This window comes from Pelmatolapia mariae, linkage group LG3_W, assembly GCF_036321145.2.
Source record: "Pelmatolapia mariae isolate MD_Pm_ZW linkage group LG3_W, Pm_UMD_F_2, whole genome shotgun sequence".
In the NCBI taxonomy this organism is placed as follows: Eukaryota; Metazoa; Chordata; class Actinopteri; order Cichliformes; family Cichlidae; genus Pelmatolapia; species Pelmatolapia mariae.
Window position 1 is genome coordinate 89361451 of NC_086229.1, and position 22848 is coordinate 89384298.

The window sequence follows — 22848 nt, forward strand, 5'->3', positions numbered from 1 at the left end:
TAAATGAACTGAAATCAGTAGTGCGATCTCCAGTCTTGATATAAGGAATGAGAGAACTGACAGCTGTTATTTTAATCAGCCTGTCTCAGTTGTTTTAACTCCAAGTATCACAAAGTAATGTGGTAACATCTGGACTGACGAGTTTACTGTCAGCATTTTAATCGCTAGTTTAAAGGCTGTAGGTTGCAGCCATTGCTCTAACACTGTATAAATGTAACAGGGCTCAGTGCTGGTTCTAACAGTCTGAGCTGCTTCCAGCTTTATTTGTGAAGAGCACAGCAGCTTACAAAACACGTAGCTAGCTCGTACAGCTGCGACGTAAAACTTTCATAAGCTAAGATGTCCTTAAAATAACGGAGCTACGTGTGGTGATGCTAGCGTTAGCCACGTTAGCACGTTACCTTCAACAGGTGGTCAGACTGCGAAAACAGGCACTCAGTCAGAGGTTGCGCTCTCCGTTTCGCTGCAGGGTCCCTTCATTCTTCACATATCCGTGTCGAGCCGAGTGTAAATCCCGAGGCTGAACGGCCTTTGTACAAGCACACACGCTTCTTAGCAGGGCGAAGCTATGAGCTAGAAAAGTCCAGGCTGGCAGACAGCCTGTGTCTGACCAACCAATCAGAGAGCTCCTTACATCCCACGGTGTGGCTAATTTGAATAGCCTCCAGCAAGTTGTTAATCGAAGAGCTAATCCAGCAGCTAATCCAGCACCTAATCCCGGAGCGAACAGGAAAGGGAAATGGATTTTGAACTGCAGTTTATTAAATTGCAGGTGGAAAAGGGATTTTGAACTGCAGTTTATTAAATTGCAGGTGGAAAAAGGATTTTGAACTGCAGTTTATTAAATTGCAAGTGGAAAAAGGATTTTGAACTGCAGTTTATTAAATTGCAGGTGGAAAAAGGATTTTGAACTGCAGTTTATTAAAGTGCAGGTGGAAAAAGGATTTTGAACTGCAGTTTATTAAAGTGCAACTGAAAAAAGGATTTTAAAATGCAGTTTATTAAAGTGCAATTGGAAAAAGGATTTTGAAATGCAATTGGAAAAAGGATTTTGAAATGCAGTTTATTAAATTGGAATTCAAAAATGAATTTACAATTGCAGAATTTATTCTACAATTCATTATTTAAGCACAGACATTTTTATTTCGATGCGCGTGGCTCTTGTGGTCCTCCATACCAAAACACATGCAAGAGTATTTCCATTTAAAAGCGCAAACACACGATACGTTCAACAGAGAAAACCCCATCTTCCCCCTAAAACTCTGTCACCACAGAGATTAGTTTTCATATATGAAATACACATATTTAGCACAGGTTTTCTATTCAGGCTTTCCCTTGGAAGTATTCACCCTCACAACACTAAACAAAACAAGAACCTTTCATTTCAATTCATAACTTTTACAGAAAGCATCAATTTAAAGCAAAGTCTGCACAATACAACATGGTCACAGAGCTTGAACATGAAGGTAATGTAAAGTTTCTAAAGGTAATAAAACAATGTGAACATCTGAGGTTCTGCAGTTAGTACTAAATGTCATCTGTAGATTCTGCAGCTACATAAAAAATAGCCCTGTGTAAGCACAGTCTTCCATGCCAGATAAAGCAGTATATGGTCGGCAACAGGCCAGAACCTTACAAAAAAAAAAAACAATTAAAGAGCGTTGCACTTTACTGCAGAATAGTGATCCGTGTGCTGGAATGTTGCAGTGTTGTCCTCCTCCTGGAATTTTCTGCTGAGTACTGTACAGTTATTTCATGCATCTAGTTTTCTTTTGGTAAAACACACACTAAAACCATATGCGGATTATCTACTAAGGTGGGCAACTTGAGTTCAACTTAAGGTCATTGAAAATTCAAGGCTTTTTTATGGAAGAACCTCATTGTGCTGGCTGGATGCTGAGTGCAGTGGGTGTGAACTTTAACGTTTCTGCTGCACTTGTATTAGTTGATAAAAGTAAACGGAGCCAAGAGTGGATCTCATCATTATGTGATGGTGGTACACTACAGGACATCATCTCTATTTCTACTTCTGACAAATGAGGCTAGATAACATGTCATTATCAGCCACAAGCATGAAGAGGAAATGAGGGTGTCAGATACCTACCATTATTGTTCCCCCTGTCTGGGTCCGCAAAGGCCTTAGCACCTTCCGCTGCACCAGGAAATTAGGCAGAAACAAGAGAGGTGGAATTTCTGTGATGGTTGCCACCACCAGAGACCACTAAATGGAAGCAGAACATAATTAGAGCGGTATAGAGATGTTTTTTTCTTTGCCATCTGTCACAAGACAAACAAAACTAAGTTGCCCTCAACTGAATGAACAGCACGGAAAGCAAAGCAAAAAAAGAAAGGTAAAAAAGGATGTGGATATAAAGGTGGAGAAAAACGGAATAATGTTGCCAGGGGGTTCAGGCTGAAGCTTGAATTCTCATGAAAAAACGGCAGTAAAGAATAAAGCTATTGTACCTCACTTGGGCAGCTGAGGGAAAACAGAATAAATACAAAGCCTCTGAATGTGACAGAAATACTGTTATCAGCTTTGCTTCCTCTGTAGCAGGCACTCTACATGAAGAGCTTTACAATGAAACGTCAGTATTCCTGACATCCACAGACAGCTCAAAATTCCCAAATCCACTCAGGGAAAGGTAAATAAATGTAGACGCTAATCAGTCCCTCTAGATGATAAATTAAAATCACAAACGCTCAAAGGGGATTTGCCATTCCCTGAGGACGAAGGATTAATCAGATGAGGACTGATTGGTGACTGATAACTGACTGGAGAGAAAGAGAAAGAAGAATTCTGAGGTAAGATGGATGACGTGATAGAGACTTGAGCAGACTTCAGTGGACATGAACAGAAGTAATGAGGAGGTGCTGGGAAGGTATGGTGTTAAAGAGACAAAAAAAGTATAATAGAAAAATAGTGATGGATTTTGTGAAAAGGATAAAACAGGAGTGATGTATAAGCGTGGAGGAGACTACATCTTATGCAGAAGGTGAAAGAGAGAGCAGACTGCAAGGTATTGGCAGGGGAGAAGCAAGTGAAGCCAAGGATTAAATGGTGGAAGTTGAATAAAGAATGTTGCATAGAGTTCAGGAAAGAGTTAAGACAGGCAATACGTGTTACAGAAGAGTTGCCAAAGAAGGGGAAAAGGGCTTGCATTGATTAGTTAGGCAGAGAGACAGAACTAGAAAAGATGTGCAGTAGGGCTGGGCCATATCACCGTTCACGGTAATACCGGTATAATGTTGGGCAATGATAAGAAAATTAAATATCGCGATAGAATATAGGTAAAATGCGCATGTGCAGTGCCTTTGTTTTCATACACACATGGCGGAAAAAGCACGGCGGAAACGGAGAATGAGAAGGGCGAAAGGGGGATCGTTAAATGAAACGGATGAATCAGAACTGGTTTGTAAAAATGCTGCAACTTCAGTGGTGTGGAACTGGTTTAGCTTTCGCCCGTCAGATACACAACAAAGCACTATTCTTGGTAGAGCATGCTAGCGGGCCGTCGTTATTACCGTGTTTTTTGGAAAATACGGCACACTTAAAATCAATCCTTTGATTTTCTGTAAAATCGACAGTGCACCTTATAATCCCGTGTGCCTTATGTATGAATTCTGGTTGTGTTTACTGACCTCGAAACGATTTTATGTGGTACACGGCGCTCGCAAATCTGTCAAATGTTTTAGTACGACTTTGCTAAGCTACGAAGCCGCACCGCTTGATGGATTGTCGGAGCATTACGGCTATCGTAGGCAGGCGCCTCGCGGAGTGATACATACTGTGCTTCAACATAATATTACCGTATTGTGTGTGTGTGTGTAACCTCTTTTTAAGTTTTGTGGATATTATACGTGGTTATGCTGAGGATATGTCGGCCAATTTCCACTGGAAATGCCTTTTGGTTAAACTGTCAGCAAGGAATTTGCATTTGCACTGTTAAATTTTTATATAACTTTAATGCACATAAAAAAACAGCTGCTTGTTTAAGTGAAAATACATTGATGGGGTTTTTTGCACTAATAAAGTTGTGAAGTTGTAAAGTATTTTGTCTAGTGTCAATTATATCGTCAGTTATATCGTTCTCGCAAATTTTCAAATGTATATCGTGATAAATATTTTTGGTCATATCGCCCTGCTCTAATGTGCAGCAGGTTAGGGTGAAAAGATTATAGGGGCAGCAGTCTAAGTAGAGGCTAGACCTCCATCTTCTGGGCAACCTCCTCTAGTTCTCATGCAGTGGAAAGCTAGACATACCCAAGCCAGCTGAAAGACGTAATCTCTACAGTTTATCCAAGCAGGCCCTCTTCCGGGTAGGACACACCTGAAACACTATACCCAGACCTCCAGGAGACATCCTAGTAAGAAGCCTGAACCATCTCAAAGGGGAGACTGATCCCCCTTAAAGTTTGTGCACACGCTCTGATGCTCTGTCTTGAAGAGGGGAATCGTCACCCAAGTCTGCCAATTCAGAGGCACTGTCCCCAGCTTCCATGTCTTGCACAGGTACATCATCTAAGACAGAGCTACAGCATCCAGAGCCTTAAGGAACTCTGGGCAAATCCCATAAACCCCAGGAACATCACAATGTTCCCAACGCCTTCACTACACATTTGGTTGTGCCATACCTGTCAGGTATCCACCTGATCCAACTCATCACCAGGTGGTGATCAGCTGACAGCTCTGCTCCCACCTTCACCTGCAAATCTGACAATTTGATTACAAAATCCATCGGCCCTACAACCTAGATCATCCTGGTGCCATGTGCACTTGAGAATACCCTTATCTTTGAGCATGTTGTTCATTATTAGCACAGAGATTCATTGACAGAACATGGCTCAGGTTCAAATTGTGCAGGTCATTCCCCCCAGTTACTCCCTCTAGGTTGCAATGTCATTGCTCATATCCCTGCTGTTATTTGCACAGTTTTTCCATCTTTTATTTTTAATCACTTTAATTTTTTTATTATCTTAATGACTGTAGAGTATTTTTTTTCATTATGTTGTAAATTGTTTTTTGAATCTGCCTGTCACTCTGCTGCTGGAACACCAGATTTTTCCCAATGAGGGACAATAAAGGATATCTCAATTTCTATCCTATTCTATGTGGGCATTAACTCTCCCAGTAAGAAAATGGAGTACACAGCTGGGGTACCTTCCACCATCCCACCCAGAGACTTGAGGAAGACTAGACAGTCTGAACTGCCACAGATGACAGTCAGCACGGAGCACAGTACGGGTAGGGGAGCAGGCGCTGATCGTAGGGGAGCAGCACTCTCATACAACAAGGGGAAAAAAAACCCCAACATACCAGCACCGAGTCATAGGAACGCAAGTGTACCCAGCCCTGTCTGCAACCTCTCACTGCAGGTAACTCCAGTTTTGTATAAAGTTTAAAACATGTACAGGAGATTCGTCTCAGAATCCAAGCCATGCGTGGAGGTGAGCCCGCTTACATCATAGTCACTATGTCTTGACCTCGCATACAGGTTCAGACTTCATCCTCTCCAGTGAGGTGACACTCCATGTCAAATGAATTTGATTAAATTCATGTGTTACAGCAGGAAAGATGGAAGAAAAATGATGCCAGTCAAAGTGATACATGCTGCACTATGAGTGAGATAAAGCAAGCAAGGCTACCTTTAATCTGTTGAGGTAGCGTTTGGTGTGAACGATCAGCAGATCCTCCTCAGCAGCTTCACGGGCTTCCACAAGGTTCCCATCATTGATAAACTGCTCCTCTGCAACACATACAGAGGGAGGGAGCACAGTTACAAAACACTGGATGCTAGAGGGGGAGCTTCTACAACGTTTGTGCTCCACAATTTGTAGGAATTAGTTTGGTATTTAGTATGTTTTACCAAAATACAATATCCGAACCAAGATGTCAGCATTCATTGAAACTCTTATCATTAACCAGACTAATTTGCATGCAGAAAAAGAAGAATGTAATAAATCATACATTTATGAAAGCTGTAATATTTAGTTTTTCAAAGCTGATTGACATTAAACTGCACTGGAATTATGGAGGCTGCAGTATGTGGGGCTTATTGCATTATAGCAACAGGAGTTTCTATTCTAAAGAGAGTGGACTATATAACAGAAACAGTTCTCTTGATAATACAATGCAGTATGAGAGGACCATGTTGAGGACCACAATTTTAAGACACTTGGTATGAAAAAGGTTTTCTGAGCATCTAGAGTTCAGAATATCCAAGAAATGAGGGCCACAGAAAGGGGAGTTTCACAAGACGTTTAACTACACATTTAATCCCAGAGATATATTTATATAACATTTTTTAAAAAGCATAATTTCAACAGTCCACCTCAGTTTTTCTACATGACAAATGTGTAAAATTACAGAAAACGTTCTGGTAGCTCATTGCCCAGACTGCCCCATGTTTATAAAAACAAGTATCAGTTACTTGTTTAAAATTCTTTTTTTTTTAAACTGAAATTTCTATAGCAGACAATGAAAAACAGGAACTTTTCTATAATTTAATTGTTTGTTTTTTAACTACTTTTGTGTGGCTTGAATGGCAGTGGGGAAGTCTTTATCAGCAGGAAAAGCTCTAAAACATAAATATACAGTTAAAAGTTCAAAAATATGCATCTTCCCCCGGACCCTATGGGCCACCCCTGACAGTCCTCATTTATAAGGTGCTTTACAAACCCAAACAGTATAGCTAACAGGTGGATTTTCCCGGAACTAATGACTGCTTAAAGACAAACAGTGTGAAAGTGGATAGTAGATCCTTGGTTTCTTAACATCATTGCTGCAGCCAGGCGTAAAAAAAGTGGCCTTAGAAGCACCTTAGACAGCTTTCTTAGGTTTAACCCCCTTGTTTTCCAGTGAGTTATCAGTTCTGTTACATAAACGAATGTAAGTCTATGTTTATGTACACTATACTGCCGAAGATATTCACTCAATCAGGTATTCATCCAATCGCTTTCATAGCCAGATGGCAAATGGACTGGTTCTTATATAGTGTTTTTCTACTCTGAGCACTCAAAGCGCTTTACAAGCACTTTTTTTTCCCTCTATGCTGTTTCTAAGTGCTTACTACTAGCATTCATACAATCCATTGGAGATGGATGCATTCACCAATGCAATGGGGCAACATGGGGTTGGAATGCAGACTGGAGCAGACTGGGATCAAACCTCCAACCTTCCAGTTAGCAGGTGACCCGCTCTACCACCTGAGTTACATCTGTATAAAATCAAGCACCTAGGCATGTGGATTTCTTCTACAAACATTTGTGAAACAATAGGTTGTTCTCAGTATCTCAGTGAATTCCAGTATGGTACCATGATAGGGTGCCCTCTCACTGACTACTGACTTGTCAATTACAACTCAACAACATCATCTTAACTGCTGTTGAGTTATCAGTTCATTACTGAGATAAACACAGGCCGCTTGGGCTGAATTGTAGACAGCAACGGTGACCACCCACTTTAAGGGCTCTGGTTTCAGAAGTGAATTCCCCATTCATGTGACATTTCAGAATATTGTTACATAAAGAATTTTAAGCCTTGAACCAAACTTACAAGCTACAGGGTGAATCATGAGCAGAAAAAGATTTGACATGGATCAAAAAAATAAAATAAAAACTGAAAAAAGAAAAAGTTGAAGGTACAAGACCGTGTACATAGATGCTGTTGTTGGATGCTCTTTTATTCAGAAGGGCTCATTGACCCACGAATGTTTGCTTGTTAGGCAAATGTGTAAACAATTAAAGTGTGTGCATAATTATCTTTAAAAGTGAAGAAACTACTTATCCCATAATGCCTTAACATCCTAAAACCCAAACTCTTTCATGGCATGCATTTTAAATTTTTCTTTGCTATTTGGGTCGATTGGGACCTGAGGAATGTAAAAACAAAGATTTACCAGATTTTTTTTTTTACCTAATTTTTGTTTCTTAGACAAACGAGATCCATGTATGAGGACATTGGTTTTAAATTTTGATAGAACAGTGGCAGTATAATGTCCTCGTAAGTGGATATCAGGCCCTTGTAGAGGAAAAATGAAGTATTTTTCGTCTAGACATCCCAAAATGTGATGTCCACATATGTGGACGCCAGGTCCTAGGAGGTTAAAAAAAATAATTCCACACCGAACAACTTCCAACATTCTCAAAATTAATCCTTTCATTATCATAGTGTTATATAATAATAGCTTTGAATAGATTTTGCAGTTTGTGTGCTGTATGTAGTAAAGTATAGTCGTATTATTGTATGGTACAGTCCTTCATTCCTGAGTGGAGTCACCAGTCTCGCCATTTCTGAAATTTTGCTCTCACTAACTGACCAGATCTTCATAGGTTTAAACATCTCCATGGTAACAGTAAAATCCACCAAGCAGAGGCATTGCCGTTTCAATACAGGATTATGGGCAGAGTAGTTTTTTTCCTTGGTATTGCAAGTAAAATGCTTTTTTGGTAAAGCAAGGTTGAAATAATACAGATGTGTGTTTTCTACAGGAGCACATACCATCATTTCACAATGTTTCATGTTAAGTTTACATTATATGGTTACATTATGGCTCATAATCAAAATTTCTATGGAGAATATGAATGGGACTTTTGCATTTTTCCAGAACCTCAGTGTTGCACTATATACATTGTTTATACATACAAATGCATGTATATTCTTTTAAGAGACTACATGAGAAAGCACATGGTCTATGTTTTGTTCGCCACTAAGACTGAATTTTTATTTCAATAATTGCAATTAAAAAAAAGAACTGTTGAAAACTCATAGCTGTGATTGGTGAAAACACAATCACAGACCTGAACAGACAGGCCAGCTAACCTGTCTGAATCAATTTTGAACTGATAAGTACAATACTTATCAAGTACTGTGGCTTCAAAGAAAGTGCGCTACAAAAATGTTTTTTGGAGTCATTTAATTCTTAGAGATAAATAATTTAGGCAACTTGTGCTTTTACTTAATGCTAAAATTTAAACCATTAACCATGGAGCTGTAGTGTTTGCATAAGAAGTTATAAAGCATTAAAGAGAGGTTTGTAAAATCAGGCAGAAACAGTCCCAAAGTAGCTCCTTAAAAGCGTGGAGTTTAAATTTTTAGTTTCATTATAAATTAATGTCACTATATCAAGAAGCGTAGGTTATTTTTGATGAGCACCAGCCGGTCAATTGTGGGCCATTTTACATGTTATTCCCTTAGACTGCTGAAACGCGCTGGTCCAAAATTGGCTTCCAACTCTGGACGTAACACAGAGGGCTCATTAAAAACCCAGTGCACAACCAATTCCTTTGTATCACTCTCTAAATATGCTGAGTAATTCTGCAATATCATCCAGTTTTCTTCCAATTACTGCATGGCTAAATTTAGAAAAACCAAGGTTTTCCTCTGTCAGCACAAGCTCAGCTCTTTATTTGCACTCTTAACTTCTGAAAGTTTTGTGAATTCATTAAGCTGCGTGCGACGCTTTTAACAGCACAGATGATCCACCGTGCAGCCTGACAACAGCTCGGTGTGAAGTCATGCCAGTTATCCAGCAACTGTTTTCCCTCAGCCTCCAAAACCACACTGGCCTTCATCTACTATACCTGCACAAACTCCCACAGGGACTTTTCTCTAATTATCTGTGCTCTATTGCTCTGCCTCCCCTACGCCCTCTTCTTCAACTACAACTACCTCTTCCACTGTTTCTGCTTTGTTCTCCGGCTCTTTTCGCCTTCACGACCTCAGTCTGAGTGATTCAGTGTTCATCAGCTCAGGGAGATATCCTCCCCATCTGCCACTCTGTTCTTCACTCGCTTACCTTTCAAGAAGCGGATGACTTTCCCCCACTTTCCCAAATTAAATGGATGAAGCTTTTCAAGGCCCATAAAAGTGATGTTGTAGTCTGGGTGGTACACAATAGGCAGACATGTTCGAGGGATGCTGGCATACAAATCAGTGCGGTGGCAGCTGAAAGAGGAAAGTCAAAAGTGTGTATTTCATTTACATGCAGTGATTTCCCCAGTGTGTTAATAAGCGCTATTGAAAGTGTCATGCTGTTTGTTTGTACTCCTTACCGCCTCTTCTCCTCGTTATCTTCTTTGTGAGACATGTTTTTCAGGCATTGCTTCTTTCATCTAATTGAAAAAAAAAAGGAATGAGATAAAAAAATTCATAAACTTGTGAATGCCGTAAATATGCACAGGAAGTCTCAGGACACAATTTATCTATTTTAAAAGAAGACTAAGAGCATGAAATGTTTTTAAAATGTCTTTGTGTCACACTGTAACCAACTGTCGTCATTAGTACACAAACGGTACACGAGGACCTAAGCTTTAGCTTGTCAAAAAAAAGGGCTCGTGTCTCGCGCATGCGCAGTATACATATTACAAAGACGCAACGGGACAAGGAAATGTTCCAGCCGAAGCAGTGGTGTTTTAGGGATGCTGATTGGGATAAATTTAGATTAGTTAGTGATCAAGAATTGCAAAAGATTGATGTGAATGTGGGGGTGGATGAGTTAAATTATTTTATTTGTAAGGCAGTTTTAGAGGCGGCCAGCAAGGTGCTGAAGAGGAAAGACGGTAGAGGGGAGAAAAAGATTGTGCCATGGTGGACACAGGAGTGTGATAAAGTGATTAAATATCGAAATAGGGCATTTAAGACTTTAAAGACCAATCACAGTTTTCAGAATTTCATTGGATATAAAAGATTGCAGGCTAAGGTAAAAAGAACCATTAAAAGTGCAAAGAGGGACTTCTGGAGGGGGTTTTGTAATTCAGTGGGGAGGGAGACAAGAATACAGAACATTTGGTCAATGATTAGAAGGATGAATGGTATGAAAAGGGAGTGTGATTATCCAATCCTGAGGGATGGAGACATCATAGCAGTAACAGATGAGGAAAAAGCAAATGTGTTGGCAAAGACTTTTGTTAAAGTCCACAGTTCAGGCAACGTTAGTGAGGAAGGGCGATGAGGAAGAGACCTGACTGTTGCAGAGAATAGCGACTTAATGGACCTGGTAGGGGATACAGATGATTCATTAAATATCCTTTTTACAAAGACAGAACTACATCGAGTACTACGGAAATTTAAATTATCAGCACCGGGGAAAGATAAGGTATGCTATACCATGTTAAACCAACTCAGTGAGTCAGCTAAAGATCTTTTGTTAGGGTTATATAACAGAGTTTGGGAGGGTGGGAAACTGCCGCAAAGCTGGAAGGAAGCTGTGGTGGTACCCATACGGAAACCTGGAAAGGATGTCACAAATCCAGGAAATTTTAGACCTATAGCGTTAACATCGCATGTTTGTAAAGTGATGGAGCGTATGATAACTGAGAGATTGACGTACTATTTGGAAACTAGAGGATTTATCTCTAAATATCAAAGTGGGTTTAGAAGAGGGAGGAATACTATGGATCCAGTTTTATGTTTGGAACATGAAGTTAGAAAAGCACAAACAAACAGTGAGAGTGTAGTTGCGGTGTTTTTTGATATTGAAAAGGCCTATGATATGCTGTGGAGAGATGGCCTACTGATTAAACTCTGTAAATTGGGTATTAGGGGGAGGATGTACGGGTGGATGAAGGAATTTTTAAAGGGGCGTCATATTCAAGTGAGGATTGGGAAGGTTTTTTCTGAAAGGTTTTTGGTAGAAAATGGTACACCTCAAGGGAGCATAGTGAGCCCTTTGTTATTTTCTTTGATGATAGATGATGTGTTTAATGATTTAGAGGCAGGGGTGGGATGTTCACTTTTTGCTGATGATGGAGCAATATGGAAGAGAAGGAAAAATATAGAGTATATTGTGAAGAAACTGCAGGGAACAATTAGAAGAGTCGAAGAGTGGTCTTATAAGTGGGGTTTTAAATTTTCAGTTGATAAAACCAAGGTGATGTTTTTTACAAGGAAGAGAGTTGGTAAGGACATCAAGCTTAAGTTGTATGATCAAGAATTAGAAAGGGTGAGTAAATTTAAGTTTCTTGGATTGTGGTTTGATGAGAGGTTAACATGGGCTGCACATATTCAGAGGTATCAGGTTGAGAGGAGGCAATTGATTCAAAATCTCAGTAACCTAAAAATCAAACTGGATCTTGTTGATTTGTTGCAAAAGGAATCGGGAAGTAAAAGTTATCAGGCCTTATTTCGGTTTTTAAAAGAGGGGAACCTGTTTGGCAGGATTTGAGGTTTTTTTTTTTTTGTTTGTTTTTTTTTTGAGCGTCGTTCCAGACCATACTCCATACCAGTTGGTGGCGGTAATGCACCTTTCAGTTGTTTGCCAACCGCCAATACAAATGTAAGAAGAAGAAGAAATGTTCCAGCCGTACACACAGACGCCAAACCTGTTTGTGTGCTGGCCGTTTTCAACGATAAACCCGACTCATTTTTATGTTTGTTTGTTTTCATCGTGGAGGACAAAAAACAGCACCAGAGACGCTGTATATGGCATAACAGCCTGGAACCGTTTCAGAAAATAGAAACTAGCAACAACCCGATGTGACTCACCTGCTGCTGTTGTGTGGAATAACGCAGGCCACCAAACAGCAGCTGGATGTAAAGAGACGGAGACTCTCTGTCCTTCCTGACGGGGTTTAAGCGGGGCTGTTGTCAGAATTGAGTGAACGAAACGAAAGAAACGTTTTTCTTCAGTGTTTCTTGGACAGTTCGCTTAATTTCTGTTCCAGCTCCACGTACGTGCGTCGACTACGCGCGAGCTCCAAACCCGCGTAACTGACGTACAGTTACGCTGTTAGCGGAGATTTAAAGAAGGAACGTGTTCGTAGAATGCGGGAGCCTCTCTGCCTTATTGTCAGCTCATCTTCACGTTTTCACAAAGAGGCACCGTAAACTTTATTGTGCATTTTCCAGTCCGGATGATTTTGTTTTGCTTTTATTTTGAAAGGTAACCTTATGTTGCGGTTGAGGTCCGTCTTTAAAGGCCCGTTTTTAAACTCAATGTATCACTTAGTTCTTTAGCTTTTAATCTGAAAGGGAAACAAACTTGTTTCCCTGCTGCGCTTATTTTTGTAATTATGTTATTTTACTTGTTTCATTTAATGTGTTTTAAGTGTAAAACGTGTCATTTTGATATATTTTGTAATGTCTCAACAATATCACATAAACATAGATAATGTGTTAAACATTTTAAAAAGTATGAAAGAAAGAAGCGAAACCTTTAGCAGGTCCACTGAGATCTACAGTGAGCAGGAACACTTTATTGCACTATTGTGTAATCTGCTTTGGAATTAGTGTTCTTTATATTTTTGTTAAATTCCCGAATGAATGTGAAAACTCTTCAAATAGCATACTGAGGCAGAAAAAATCTAAATACAAACTGTAGGCCTCTAAAAGCAGTTTGATCCTAACAGCAGTGAATAGTGCACTTGGTGTTTTTTCCCAAGACTTGTACGTTCCTGTTGATAATATAAATGGAGATGAGATGTGAAGTACTCTTAAAGCCTTGGCAGGAAAGCTTTGGAAATAAATCAGGTGGTTCCTGTTTCATCATCACTGTATAATACAAGTCCATCCAACCTTTTGAGACAATACTGCATCATTATATAAAGGGTTTAACCACTGGAGCATTGATGAGACAGCATGATGATGAGGAATATCTTGTAGTGAATGCCAGGCACAGTGGCTTTATGACTAGAAGATGACAGAGACTTTGATTCGACACAACAGGGCTATTGATTTTTTTTTTTATTTGTATTTTTTAAGCTGTGTGCCACACAATGAATTTGAATCTTCAATGAACTGGAGCTATTTTACGTTTTGCTAGGAAGAAAAGTACACATATAATAGAAGAGAAGCAGCACTGGATTCAATTCAGGTATTGGCTTTATCAAGCTCATTTGATCCAGTTAATTTTCTTTTTATATTGAATGATGTATACACAGAGCCCTTTTCATACATGCCTTTCGGCTATGAACAGTGCAGGACATATTTGCATTTAGGTGACTAATATGTATTAAGTCATATAGCATATGCTGTAAGAGCCAGCTCCCTAATTAACTAACCTTTATACTAATTTCTTTTGCCATCCACAATTATTGTACTTTCACAGGCCACTCTAATGAGTATCTTTCCCAGCTGCATTTACAAAGTTTTACTTTCAAACTGTGCAACAAGGGAACAAGAAAAACCAAATCCTTTCATTTCACATTGCATTGCAACCACAGGGATCAATGACATTTTTATCTTATCTGAGCTCAGTGTGTGTGATAATGTGCAGCTCCTCATAATAAATCCCCTGAAATGCTGCTGGCATGTCTGTGTTGCCACAGAGCAATCATGAGTTCACATACTCACAGTTTTCACCACTGCAATGGAGGCAGTGGCTGGCAGTGTTACCTGCAGTTGCAGTGAACTGTGATTCTGCCATTTGGCAGCTGAAGAGGCAGTGCAATCAAAAAGTATTTGACCTCTTCCTGATGTCTTGTTTGTTGCATATTTGTCACGCTTGCATTTCATAATGCAAATCCAATGATCATTTACAAAGTAATCCAAGCCCACCTGGCCTTTGTGAAAAAGTAATTGCTATTAAACTTAATCGCTGGTTGTGCCACCCTTGGCACAAGAACTGCAGACAAGCTGTTGCACTAACTGGTAATGAGTCTTTCGCATCTTCCACTTTGATTAGGTCACTCCAAAACCTTCATGTAGTTTCATGTGTTTTGTTTGTGAGCCATCCATAGCTGAACTTGCTGCTGTGTTTCATATCTTTGTCCTGCTGCATAACTCAAGTGATTTTGTGCTTCAGGGCATGAACTGATGAACACTCTCCTTCAGGATTTTCTGGTATGGAGCAGAGTTCATGGTTCCATCATTTACAGCAAGTCGTTCAGGTCCTGAAGCAGCAAAGCAGACCCAGACCATCACACTAACACTACCATGACTGATTGCTGGTATGATGTTCTTTTTATGAAATGATGTTTTAGTTTGATGCCACATGTAACGGGATTCAAACCTTTAAGAAAGCTCAGCTTTTGTCTGCTAGCTCACGGAATGTTTTGGTCAGTGGTGGTTTTCCCGTGGGAACTCTCGCATGAATACAATTTTTGCAAACTCTCTTTCTTGTTGTTGAATCATAAACACTGAGCCTGCAGTTCTTCAGATGTTGTTCTGGGTTGTTTTGTTAACACGTGGATGAGTTGTCAATGCAAACTCTCACTGTGGTTCACTGCACTGTCAGAGTCTTACAAATAGCTTTGTAACCCTTTCCAGTTTGATGAATGTCAGTGGCTTTGTTTCTGTTCTGTTCTTTAGCTTCATTAGACTGAGACACAATGTGTTGCTTTATGAGATCTTTCAGCCTGCTTCAGTTTGTCAGACAGCTTTTATTTTAGTGATTTCTTGATTCAGCAGCTCTGCCAGTAATCAGGTCTGAATGTAGTACAGTTGAAATCAGCTTTCCAAAAAATTAAGCTAATCGCAGTTAATTCATGATTTTACTTTTTCACATAGGGGCAGGTAGTTCTGGATAGCTGTCCCCCCTTAATACATGAAATCATCATTTATAAACTTTTAAAAAAACATTTAAAAAAATTTGTATTCACCTTCATCTGATATTAAAACATGTTTGATGATGTGAAACGTGTGACAAATGTGCAAAAACCTAAGAAATCAGGAATGGGTCAAATTGTATGTTAATACCTGTGAACCAATACAGAGATTTAGAGATAGAGATGTTTTGCTTCTGATGCAAGGAGAGCTGTGGTCCCTCTTCTGGGCCAGCAGTCTGAAAACGTTCAGTCACACATGCTTGTGATACTCAATTACAATTACCTTATTGTGGCCTGTGGTGTATTTTTAGTTCATGTTTATTCCCTGTAGTGGATATAGTGATGTTTATATACAATCTCTAGAGACATGTTTCAGTTATCTCTCTGCAAACATGGCTGGAACAGAGATTTTATCTTCTATGTCGAAACTGACGGCAAAATGTGAACAAACATTGAAACTGTTTTAAGCAGAAAAGATATCTCTTCAGACTGTCCCAGAAAATGAGAAATATTCATCACATTATTGCAAAGAATGAATTAAGTGCATGTATTTTGGAGTTGTTGATGTGTGATTGACAGTTTATTTGGTTACTAGATGGTTGTATATGGAGTAGGAGCGGTTTGGCTGGCTGTTCAGAGTGTTATTACCAGAGCCTGCTGTTTGCATACAGAGTCACTGGTTAAACCCAGATATAGTTATGCTGAATATCTCAATTGACAGATATACAGCGATCTCTGTAAACCTTCTTTCTTTTTTTTTATAAGCTACCACAATTTCAAGGAGTGAGAGAAGAAGAGCAAGGTCAGCAGGGTAAGATATTAAATCCAGGAGACACCGGATCTGTTTAAGTTCTGTGGAACTTCTTCTCTTCTCATGTTTGTTTATATTTTTGAAAATGCAACTTAATATATGCAGTTTCATGATACGATAAATATACATTTCAGACCACTAAATGTGTATGTGGACCTAATTTAAAGGTATTTTTCACATTCTGTATGGTGTACACATTAACACCTGTGAATGACCTTTCCTTGTCATTTCCTATTCTGTGATATGAAAATGCATTTTGGTTTTTGTGAGCAGAGCTGGACTTTGAACACATAAACATCAGCATGGCAATTTGTCTGATGTTTCCCTGACTTAAATTCAAGTATACACTCCTTACCCTAAACCTATTCTCGTCCTTCTTCTACCACCGCACCTCTCCTCTTAAACTCTCCTTCCCACCTCATCTACAGCTTTCCTTTCCTTCGTGTATTCCTTCATTTTAATTCATATAAAATAAACACATTTTTGTGAAATAAACATAATATACTATGTCATTATACTGCACGTACTGAATGTGGAGTTCGCAGGTTAGAGTTTTGCATCCCTTTTATATACAACAATAGTCAAAAGTCTACACACACACTGACAAAATACTGAACCAGAACCCTGAATGTTTGAATTCATGTAGCACTTCCTTTGCTGTATTTCAACCATGCCAGCCAAATTCAGAAAAGGGCCTTCAGTTGATGTTGAAAATGCATCTCCTACATGACATAAGATCTATTCTGAGGTAAAGTTTACAGCTCATTTACATGACTGGTAATCCTCGGATTACCTAATCTGCATCAGAGATAAATTTTGGTATTCTTTTTTACCCAACTGACCTTCATGGCTTAAATGCCCCCTTTTTTTCCCTTCATAATATAAATTAGATCAGTAGCTGAAAAGGGCTCTAAACAAATAGTCTTTGACACAACACAACTAACTACCTCCAACACATTAAGAAGGCAGAATATCAATCCAGTTAAGATGGACAAAAGTCCATCTGTTACCTGAAAGCCATTCAAGTGGATGACCACCTGAATCTGTTTGATATTAGAAATCAGGTTTTAAAAACATTTACAGCTTGCTATAATCTTACCTGCCTGTCTCCTCTAATGAAGTAGAATGTCTAAAGGCATTTCCAGCACACTTGACTGCTTTACACAATTATTATGGGCTTGGTAAAAAATTATATGAGAATAGGTGTTGTGAAAATATCCTGTCCATGTGTAAGATAATTGCTCCTTCTGGCTTTGGTTGTGCAGATGGTAACGGTGTGTTTTGATCCAAGAATACCTCCCTGCAGACTTTGAGAAGCTCCTTTCTCATTCATCTACAAAACAGCCCTGAGTGACAAGTGCAACCATATGGAGCGACTGCAAGCTCACTACAAACACATACGGGAAGATCTATGACATCATCGTATAGATGCTACTGTTACATTATTGCTTCGTATATACCATCAGCTTCTCTGCGTCACATTTATTTTTTCATTTTGGCTAGAAGGGGTGGCTGTAATATCAGCTTTGACAGTTGCCATGGCAACCCATAGTGCTCCGTATTGTTGGCGAGGTGTTTATTGCCCAAAACAGGCTGTCTAATTCATGTCAGATCTGGGATTCAGAATGTCAATCACTTCTACTGAGGCAGCAAAAACAAACTTACAAAGTGACAGACTCAGAAGAACATTAATGCAGCTGAATACAGGAATCTGTTCATTCAAAATCGTATGTACATTAAAGTGTGTCCTATTTCAGATAAGACAGTCATTAATTTGCACACATCCTAAAAAAGACACACAGAGAAAGAGACACAGGGCTAGAGTTTTACAACCTTACAATAGTTGCACCTGGTAAAAGTTTAATACATCTACCCATTCAGTTAAATGCAGTATAATAACAACAATCAACCAAAATAAACTATTCTCTTTTGGATTGTTCAGATTAGCCTTACCTTAATGACAAAAGTGCCCACTAATGGGAGAAATGTTACATTTTGATTAAAAGTTCCCCAAAGTTAAACAGTGTAGAGGCAGAGATTTTGCAAATAGTCGTGGTCACTTTAGAGGCACTAAATCCTTACCACAGTATATTTCCACTCAGTATGGCTATTGTTGCTTCCATAGGTCAAGCTAACTTCCACCACAGAAATGTAGTAAATTCTGAAGTTACAGCTATTCCACAATGTGACTGTAAAAAGAGTAGTGCACAGTATACCCCTCCTGCCCCCTTCAATAATTAAACAATATAAAAATAAAGCTTCCTTAAGTCTTTAGACCAGTTTAAACATTCTGACAGCGTCTTGCTGCACTTTTCCTGGATACCTTTGCTTCTCTTCGCTACCTTTTGGCTGTAGAATTTTAAAATTTTATTCCTACTATAGTTATTTTTTACTTTTTACTGGTAGGCTCTGGTTTTTGGCTGGACTGAACAAGTTGAGACAAAACGTCTAGGGTTGCTAAGACAAATGAAAAGCCTTGTTTGATCCTCTCCCTCTACCTGTGATCGGTTTTGCTTGGTTATCCTGCATCGACTCCTCCAAGGAACCTACTGAGGAAACTGGAATGCTGGAATTAAAGGAGGAAGGCAAGGAGGACCAGGAAGTGGAAGTAGAAAGCATATTATAATTCGTAGAAGGTTGGGACTCGATTCAATTATCAATTCTGATGGTCAAGATCATCAAACCATCTAAGGTTTTGCGTTCATCACAGATTGGTCACTCATCCTTTATTTATTAATTTAAAGAGTAAAAATTTAAAGAGTAAAAAAATGTCACTTTTGACATTCCTCACATTTGTTATTATGATCATTATTCTATTTTTAGAGAAGAAAAATGGATAAGTAGCTTCCTTTCACATGATATGAGAAAGTCACACCCTCACATTCCTGGCTTGGTGAATTTCTTTATAGCGTGTACTCAATAAATCCTGTTCGTTGAGAGGAATCGCACATCATCTGTTTTGCTTATTAGACTAGTTTTTGGTTTTAAAAAATGCAGGCAGGAAGGCCATTAACAAATAGTGATAAATGAATCTTGTCAACATTTGTTTGGTCTCATTTATATCCACAATAAATAGTCAAGTTAGAGCAAATTTGTGTAATGTTCAGCAAGTGTTTCAAGGGACAACACTTGTAGTCCATTAACAGGTTTTCAGCATGGGAACTTCCCTCCTGAACTTGTTAGTCTTATTGTCTGATTAGAAAGAAAAATGTCATTAAGGTTTAAAGTTATTTAGAGAATACATACAGTAAAGCAGTCATTCCCAAAGTCATGACTGCAGCAGCCGGCTTAAAAACCAGAAGCTCCCACAGGGCCCACCCAATCTTAAATCTTCACTCTAAACAAAATACAAGAGAAAACTTTATTTTAAAAAAAAGGAAAAGAAAAGAAAACAACAACAAAAAAGTCTCTTGGCTATATATTCCTGATGCTACCCAGTCATATGCAAAGTTTTAAGACCAATGCTGGACCCACTGTCCACTGGGACTTAAACTTCAATACAGAGCGGTAAAGGTCAGAGTAATGAATAACATTACTAACAAACCCCTTCCTATTAACATTTTAATTCACTTTAATTCACAATATATCTAATTGTACATACTTTTAAGTAATGTCAACCTGAACACTGCCATCCACCTGCAGTACCTTTGTGGCCAAAACGTTGGGAAACACAGCAGTACAGTAAAGGTTGAGACTGGTCATTCTTCAAAAAACAAACAGTGGATTCTTGTGTTAAAGGGAGATGTTGTGTTGATCCATTCATCTCTATCTTCTAAATGTGAACTCTATAAAATTTTTACCTTTTGTCCAGTGTCGATTTCCATGACCAATAATTTTCATCATACTTGTCAACTTCTGACGAAAACAAGATGATAACTAAATAAAAACTAGTGCTGACACCTTCTTCAGGATATATTATTATATATATAGATTATATAGAGAGCTGGATCAGGTGACCCAGAGCCCTTTGTGCTTGCTCATAGGAGGTCATATGATTGTTGGGTTTTTCTCTGAATGTATTATTGTAGGGTCTACCTTACAATATAAAGCACCTTGAGGCGACTGTTGTTGTGATTTGGCACTATATAAATAAAATTGAATTGAATTGAATTGAATGTTTTAGTTTGATGCCACATGTAACGGGATTCAAACCTCTAAGAAAGCTCAGCTTTTGTGTGCTAGCTCACAGAATGTTTTCGTCAGTACTTTTTATACTTTTTACTTTACTAAAAAGAATGTAAATGCCTAGATTGTGACGAATTTAGCCTTTTAACAAAAACTAAACTAAAAAGTTTTAGTCAAAAGACTAAGAAAAGACTAGAAATAAAACCAGATTAAATTAAATCAAAAATAACATTGCTTTCATCCTTCCAATTTGGTCCATTGTTTGTTTACTTGAGTCAAAATGAAATACTATTCCAGTAGTTTCTTGGCCTTTAATCCAACTTCCACGTTTTTGTGGCTGCTTTGATTAGGGGAGTGGCTTATTCAGAGAAATGTGTGTCACCGGGGTTTTTTGGTCATCTGAAGGTATATATATATATATATATATATATATATATATATATATATATATATATATATGAACCCCAGCAATCAAAATTCAAATTCAAAATTCAATTCAGTTTTATTTATATAATCACAAGGACAGTTGCCTCAAGGTGCTTCATATTGTAAGGTAAAGACCCAGCAATAATACAAAGAAAACAGAGAAAACCCCAACAATCAGATGGTCCAAGCTTGGAAACCTATGCAAGTGTTTCCCAACCACTGTGCTGCGGCACATAGGTGTGCCGTGAGAAATGATCAGGTGTGCCATTAAAGATCATCAGGTTCCACCTACTTTAAGCAATTGGCATGAGTAATGGGCAGAACAATTACATTCTCTTCCACCAGAGGGCAGTACCTGCACTAATTAAATGGGTTGCCAACTGCCAGTAAAACAGAAGAGGAAGAAGAAATTACATAATAGTCATGCTGTTAAACGACGCAGCAATAGATAAATATTTGAAAGGAAAAAGTAGTCAGTCTGACCTGGGTCCTGGAGAAAATTCGGACCCAGATGAAGGCCCTAGCATGAGTGGTGGTCAGAAGAAAGGTATACAGGGGACAAACTGAGCCTATTCCACTATGCCTGCTGCACGGGGAAAAATTATCCATATGCTTTGTGTGACATTTTTGTTTGGTGGTGTGTCGTGTGATTTTTCTAGTGTGAAATATGTGCCGTGGCTCCAAATGTTTGTGAAACACTGCCCTATGGAATTCTAAAATTAACCTCGGTGTGTGAAGAGGTCTCCCGGTTTTCTACAGAGGAAGGGAAATGACATGCAGGAAATGGTTTGGATTAGAGTGAAGGCTTGCAACTAATCTCAGGAGAAACGTTGTAGCCTTAATATTTTAATTTTGTTGTTTTGCCTGCACATCTATTGCTCATTGTTACTGGTAATATGTAAGCCATGAAAACATCCATTCAAATTCCTCAAACCAGTGGGTGACATCATGGGAAAACATGATGACACTAGCACACTTTGTAGACCGATGCTTTCAGCCTGCTCTGAATATACGAGTGAATATTATTACTGCTCTTGAATTTCATTTGGAAAATCTCTTGTTTTGTGAGACAGTTTCTTCACAAGGAATACTTTATCATTTGGTTTTGAGAAGCATCCCACATCATTTGTTTTGCTTACTGCCTTCACTAAAACAATAATTTGACTGCAGGGAAAAGGACAGTGAAATTCAGATCACTTCTGTTGTTGTGATAAAAGTACACCATATAACTTTGCTCATATTGTAAAGGAAATGTAATGTTTTATATCTCAAACTATTTTAATTGACAGTGGGACAGTACTGCGCTATAATGCAGCTTTTTCTTGGACTTTTAGTTGAGAGAGCAGAGACAGAGCACAATTTATGTTCAGTCAAACAATGCCTTTCTGTCCATCCAGGCTGCTGTAAACATCATCTGACTCTCAAAGCCAGGCAGTGATGAATCATGAAACACTGCCTTTATGGGTGTTTGCCTTGCTATCCTGCCAGCCCTCTGTTGTGGTTCTTTCACTCGCCAAACCAAACCTCATGCAATATGCAAATCATCAGTGGATAAATTGTAGATCACAAATGGAGTCTGGCTATAAAACAGGACATAAAGCAAAACTTTTAACAGAAAACATAAATCCAGCTAGCATCCTAACATCTATCTGCATCTCTGCAGGGAAAATGTATTATCATATGCTGACAAACAAAACAAAATAAACACAGGAGCCTCTGAGGAAGAGATGCTTTACTTTTGGAAACCTGCTTTCCTTATTTTGGTTTAGAAATTCTGATCTCACACTGACTCACTGAGTGAAGAAAAGTGAAGCCCAAGTGTAAGTGAAGGAGACTGTAATGTTGCTTTGGTAAGAAACATACTTGTGTTTGAGGTGTGACACACATGTAGTAACTTGTTATGTTGCAAATTGTTTGGATGTAATTGGGAAACAAGATCACAAACAAGATTGTATCTTGCGGAGAGTAGCTGATTGTGGCACTCAGTACACCCAACCAGCAAG